Source organism: Chelonus insularis, unplaced genomic scaffold (genome assembly GCF_013357705.1).
Source record: "Chelonus insularis isolate UGA/USDA-ARS -01 unplaced genomic scaffold, ASM1335770v1 contig_126_pilon, whole genome shotgun sequence".
NCBI classification, from domain to species: Eukaryota; Metazoa; Arthropoda; class Insecta; order Hymenoptera; family Braconidae; genus Chelonus; species Chelonus insularis.
In genome coordinates this window covers 80260-87284 of record NW_023276366.1, presented here as the reverse complement: position 1 = coordinate 87284, position 7025 = coordinate 80260, and the positions used below count along the sequence as shown (strand labels likewise).

The 7025-nt window shown below is 33.3% G+C and overlaps 1 pseudogene; it reads left to right on the top strand.

The window, feature by feature from the left end:
* The first annotated feature begins 1141 nt into the window (after positions 1 to 1141).
* LOC118067688 (mRNA-capping enzyme-like) lies at positions 1142 to 4101 on the top strand (annotated as a pseudogene).
* The last annotated feature ends 2924 nt before the right edge of the window (positions 4102 to 7025 follow it).

Here is a 7025-nt window from a genome sequence, read left to right as displayed (position 1 = left end):
AAAATGGGCACTATTCTTACAACAAACCCATGAGAAGTTGTGTCCGTGGATATCATCGGACCCAAAAATATCACAGCGAAAATTACACGATGTGCACAGGTCGAGAATCGATTCTTATGTGATTGAAAACCCCTTCTGGTTGGCTAGATAACTAGTTATTGGGTGCCTTTTGGTAGTGAAATGTCATGAAATGTCACCATGCGCCACCTGTTAGCATATTGAATACCTCTTGCGAATATTGTAATAAAAGATATATAAAAAATATAATTATATATAGAATTTTTTATTAGAGAAATTAAAAAATTTAATAAAATTATTATAATGGTAAGAATATTATAATAATTAATGAAACCATTATTTCTAATAACAATAATAATAATAAAAAAAAGAAGAGAGTAAACAGGAACGCTACAGAGAGCTCATGGAGGTCATGAAAATGTCTATCACGAATACATAGGGACCGCTTTCTGATAGAGCTTCGAACAATACCAGCCTGCCGTAATCAGGCTGAGATTCTCGCGGCTCGTATGCAGAAAGCGGTCATCCTTGGTTCTCTCCGTATCCTGAGACGTTTGGGAAAAATTTTGACTGAACGACTGCAGCCCCGGCTCACCCCCAAACCTGAGGGAGTCGGGTGTCTGCAGGATAATCCTGTCTGGTCAGGCCCCAGGTGGGTCGGAGCCCTTTGACGAATCGCAAGATGATAATAATAATAATAAAATTTGAATAAAAAATATAAAGATATAAAAATATATTAAAATAGACAAAAAATTTCTTAATAAAGTCATCAACGAATGATCAGCAACTATATTTGCCATTAAACGAATAGATAATGTTAAAGGACAAATAATATTACTTAATAATTGAATTAAAAATTGGATCACCACCCCCAGAAGGATAAAAAAATCTAGTATTTAAATTTCAATCTCTTAACAATATTGTAATTGCATAAGCTAATACCGGTAAAGATAATAATAATAAAATGGCTGTAATAAAAACAGATTAAACAAACAAAATTTTGCCTTCTTTGAAAATTTTATATTTTTTGGAAGAGGTAGTTAATCCTTATATTTCATTAAAAATTTTAGGCTATCAATGATATTAAAGTTAGGAGTATAATGATTTTGGATTTAGGAGTTTAATGATCATTCTAGTTCATTGCACCCACGGTTTTAATAGAACTGGGTTTATTTTAATAAGTTACTTAGTTGAAAGTAACATATTTAACTTGGATACTGCTGTAAGTGAATTTTCAACTGCTAGACCTCCTGGAATTGATAAGGAAGACTACATTAAAGAGTTATACAGGCGACATGATGATGAGAATGATGCACTTCCTGTACCACCACTACCAACTTGGTGTTTAGAATACGATAATTTCAAAGGGGATAAAAAACAACATAATCAATATGGAAATCGTGAATATACTCAAAGAGGTAAAGAAAATAGTGTTAAAGATCGAGTTTTCATGACTGGAGTTTCTGGAGTAAAACCAGTACGAGATTTAGCTAAAGTTAAGAGAATTCAACGAAGAGTTCAAGAAATCTGCAAATGGAATAGATAGTATATTACGACCCTAGGCCAGAAAGTTGGATTTCCTGGCGCATGGAACATAGATGCCGAGGCGAAGCCTCGGCATCTATGTTCTATGCGTCAGGGCATCCGACTTTTTGGCCGTGGGTTGTATACTATTTTTCTTGATCTGCACCCGAAAATACGGCGGGAGAGGGAGGGGGGCGCCCGACTTTTGCAGGCTTCGCCTCGGCATCTATGTTCCATGCGTCAGGGCATCCGACTTTTTGGCCGTGGGTTGTATACTATTTTCCTTGATCTGCACCCGAAAATACGGCGGGAGAGGGAGGGGGGCGCCCGACTTTTGCAGGATCGAGGCGAAGCCGAGGTTTTGCTGGTCGGGGCGCGCTGAAAAAATATATTATAAATAAAATTTGATTACTCACAGAGTAACTCAATTTTGAAATTAAAAATTAAGAATAAAAATAACATAAATAAATGAATAAACATAGATAAATTATCAATTGCCACATAAAATAGAATTTTTATTCAATAGTTTAATTATATTAACGTACATAATCAGTAACTGTATGAACACATATTTGTAATACTTTACTTTAATGATAACTATTATTTTACAAAAATTGACTATGTTAACCATTTTAAGATCACGCAACAAATAATACTAGATCAAAAAAATTATTAATGAATAATCACTTTTTTAAATACATTTTTTCATACATTATTCTCCTGATTGCACTTACATGAGTTCAAGTTAAAGACACAATTATTCAATGTACAGTTATTTAGATTCAATTCACGCCCTTTTAACATAGAAGCCGTATCTTTTTCATTTAATTTTTGATCATCTTTCAATTCACGCCCCTTTAACATAGAAGCCGTATCTTTTTCATTTAATTTTTGATCATCTTTCATCAAATTAACTTTTTCTTTAAAACATAATTTAACTGCAGGTTTGTTGGTAAACAATTGTTTCTTGTTTTTATTGAAATCTGTTTCGTTGCTCATTGGTGCCAGGATTCGTTTATTACTGGCAGTTGAAAAACCACTATTTACAGTTGATTCTAAAAAGATAAATATTATTATTGTAAGATAGAATTCAAGTTATATGTTAGGAATCAAATAGATAATTTTACCTGGTGGAATAGAATTAATATCAATAACAGGAACATCATCAACAGCAAAATCTTCATCAAAACTTGCCCAATTCACATCTAAATCAAAATTATCACTTCCAGTCTCAACAGTCACCTGTGCACTCGCTGAAGAGTCTGTTGGAGGTTTCATAGTAGTTCCATGAGCACTTATTGATTTATTTATAAATGTTTTAATTAAGGCACAGTTGGTCATTCAGAACAGAACAATAATATCTAATATTCGATGTTTAATAAACCAAACAAACAAAACTTAAGGTTATGTCGAGACGCGCGAGTTATACCGGTATTGTGTGTATTAAGTGTATAGATGTGTGGTTGTGAATGTAGCTCTTTCACTGCCAAGCCAGAAAGAAGTAGCGATTACTAGTGGACTCACTAGAGCGCGCTGTAATCCCAGCGGGCCACAAAAATAGTGGTTTCTGGAGCGAGAGGCTGCCCGAAAGTCCGTATTTTCGGGTCGAGGATCAAGAAAAATAGTTTTCCTGGTTCCCAACCTGTCTCTATGGATCAGAATAACATTATTTAATTTAATATCAGACTATACCAAGTATCATGGAAAGCTGATGGTACTAGATATATGATGTTTATTCAAGCAAACAATGAAGTATTTTTTATTGATAGAAATAATAGTGTCTTTGAGGTATCCGGATTGGCTTTTCCACACTGTGAAGATGTTTCAAGAACTCTGAAAAATACTTTATTAGATGGAGAAATGGTTATTGATGAAGTAAATGGTACCAAATATCCTAGGTACTTAGTTTTTGACATTATCATGTGTGATGGTAAAGATGTATCGACAGACTTATTCTTTATTGAGCGATATGCTATTATCGAGAAAGAAGTGATAGGAGGCTGAATACGACGAGATCGAGAACCCTTTTCTATTCGTCAGAAGCAATTTTGGGATATTACACAAGTGAACAGTTTGCTAAGTGAAAAATTTGTGAAACAATTGGGTCATGAATCAGACGGCCTGATCTTCCAGCGTTCGGAGGAGCCCTACATCCCTGGACCTGCAGCAACCGTCTTGAAGTGGAAGCCGCTATCGTTGAATTCAGTGGATTTCAAGTTGAAAATAGTCGTCGAATCAGGTATGGGTATTTTATCACGAAAAATTTATCATTTATATGTTTGGGGTTTAACCGAACCATATAGTTTTATTCCGGTTACTAGAGAAATAGAAGAGCTCGATAACAAAATAATTGAATGTAGTTTCAAGAACGGTCGTTGGGTATTTATGCGCGAAAGAACCGATAAATATTTTCTAAATTCATGTAAGACTACTCAATCAATTTTAAACAGTATTAACGCGCCGGTAACGTCCGAATTTTTAATAAATTATATTAGTAAATTTAAATTTAACGAGAATTGGGAGGATTGCTTGCCTCCATCAGCCAAACGACTGCGATAAAAATTAGATTTTTTAATGTTTTGAGCAGATTAGCGTCACGCGTACTAAATCTTAATAATGATCAATGATTAGAACAGTGCACATGGTAAAGCATTACCAACGCACCAATATGAGATCAATTAAAAAAAAAAATTTTTTTTATAATAATTATTTTTCACTTAAATTCAATTTTCGATTTGTCGAATTTTAATATATAATATTTTAAATCAACGGTTTAGAGTAACAGTGACGAAGCACTTTTCTGGAAATGACTAACTTTCTCTTTATCTTATATTTTTCAGTCTAAGTGGTCAAACTTTAGCCTTTGACAATTATAATTGCCTTGCCAACCTTAGAGAATGCAATAAAATCTATGATAGAATAAAGGCAGAAATGTAGGGCAATAATGTACCTGAACTCTCTTAAATGAGAATTAAAATGGGAAAATCCGCTGAAAACTTTAAAAATCACGTAAAGATACTTTAAAATAGACGAAACTAGTTTTCTTTGGAACGAAGATGTACAAATCTAATTATAAATTACCAAAACTTTGAAAGAAAACTTTGACTTTTTCGTAGTACTTTTATGTTTCAAATGATTTCCCCATTTAAATCCTTATTTACAACTGTTCAGGTACATTTTTACCCTAAATTCCTTACTTTATTCTATCATGAACATTATTGTGTTTCTAAATATTCAAAAGATTTATAGCAGAAAAAATCGATTTCTATCTTTATAGAAAAAATTCCCTTATATCTTAAAAAAAACCGCTTTTTGAAACTTACCGATATTGTAGCGAGCATTTATTATTGTATCATCAGATGTTTCGATAAGCATACAATTCGTTATACCTACAGCCTACATTTTTTTTTATCATAATTATTTTTATTTAAAGTTCAATTTTGGGAATCTCTCTCTCTAAATAACTAATAATGAGTAGGGTAACATATTTAAAAACCGACATCGTGGCCTAAGTGGTAACGTGCCAGTCTGGCGCACTATGGGTAGCGGGTTCGATTCTCGGCCGAGACACGACCCATTTATAATATAGACTTTCAGTACAAAAGTGCTATTACCGCCACGATGCCCTTGGGGAACCAGGCGACACCCCATTGTAGTACAGCCTTGCTGATGCTGAGTCTGAAACCAAGACCCTTGAGGTAACCGGTAGAATCTCCTAGGGTAAGACGATTTCTTGTGGCAATTGGCCCACCTCAGGGTGTTGCACCAGGCCTATAGATCTTGCCTACCTAAGGCTGAGGAAAACCGGGGAACCCATGGGGCTTAGCGGAATCTCCAAAGGCAGAAATAACGTTCTTTCGTCCACCATATATAATATTATATTGGAAATCGACAGGGACTGTTTCGGGGCTCAGAAGGGAACCAAGGCAACTTGGGAACCTAGGGAACCTGCAGGCCTAAGACATAGACGACCGCCTTTACTGTGCAAACAGACCCTGTACAATGGCCCCGTGGCTAAGTGCAAGGGAAGGCGGGACATTCTAAGAGACCTTCCAAAAGAAAAAAAAAAACGTATTTAAAATGTTTATTTTTTTATTACAATGCAATGCAGCATTTATTATGGGCTTAAAAATTTTTTCTTGAATATAAATGAATTTATAGTGAAATATTTATCTGTAAACGAACATGTTGTATTTGATTTAATTTTTAACTTTTCTAGCTCTGCAAAGAAAACAAGATTAATATGTAAGATACTATTATAACTAAGACTGCCCTAGTACATGATGTTTAATGTTCAATTAGTGATGATAATATAAACAGAGCAGTAGGTAAGAATTGTATTAATTCTTTATTGAAAAACGTAAACGTAATAGCCAGTACAGTGATGTAAATGACTGCAAAACATGTCATCATAAGATGTTTGTTATTTCAATAATTATTTGTGCAAAATAAACACATTTATATTTATTGTTATTATTGCACAGTTAACTGTGTAGGAAAGCAGTGAAAAACCGAAGGATGTATACGACAATGAAACAACAAATGTGTACTTATCTATTTCAGATAAAGAGAAAAAATGTAAAAATTTGAACGAGTTGTTGAATTATCAGGATATTGTGTAAAAAAATTAATTTATTTTATAATTTAAGATTTTATGGTAAAATTTTTTTATTTTATTAAGAAGGGATATGCTGAAAAATTACCAACAATTAAATCAGAAGTGAAATCTTCTCGCCACAGCACCAAATCCACCATATCTTCTAAACGAAGTGGTAGAATAATCTTTTAAGTTATGGAGGTATGGTCTTTCAGAAAAAATTTGAAAAAAAGGTTAGTCAACTGTCAGTTTTGCCAATGCAAAGCTACTATAATTATGGTTGTTATTTAAAATTTATAATAGACGATTTGAAAGAACGTATTACGGAATCAGAAGACTAGTTAGCACAAAAAAAAGAAAAAGTTTAATCATATAATAATGTAATAGTGGCACTAGAGAACCAGAAGTTTGAGCTCATCCAAGGTAAGGAAACTTTCCAATCTTATTCTATTAAAATGCGATTTTTTTAAAATATCTTATTAAATATATTTACAGAATTACATGAAGTAAAACAAAGAAGTGTTGACATTCGATTCTTTAAAATGTGTTGAATTTGAAGAAAAAGAAGAAATATGCAATGATATGCGGTGAGGTGGAGATGCTTATTTTTAACGAGGGCGATCTCTCTCACCTGTGTTGAATGGATGACTCTAAAGGTCACCAACTATCCTAACGTCTTTTTCTATACAATTTTCAAATTATGAGAGCAATCCAAGTTTATCAAAACGACTAAAAGACTTCAAATGAATCAAGTTATCTGCTTGAGCAATAAATGAATGTTTTCAGGGAGAATAATATTAACTGTAAGGTTCCCCGTAAATAAATAGATTAATTAATTACAATAAAACAAAGTTTAATTTATTAAGATACGACTTTCTTGAAATAT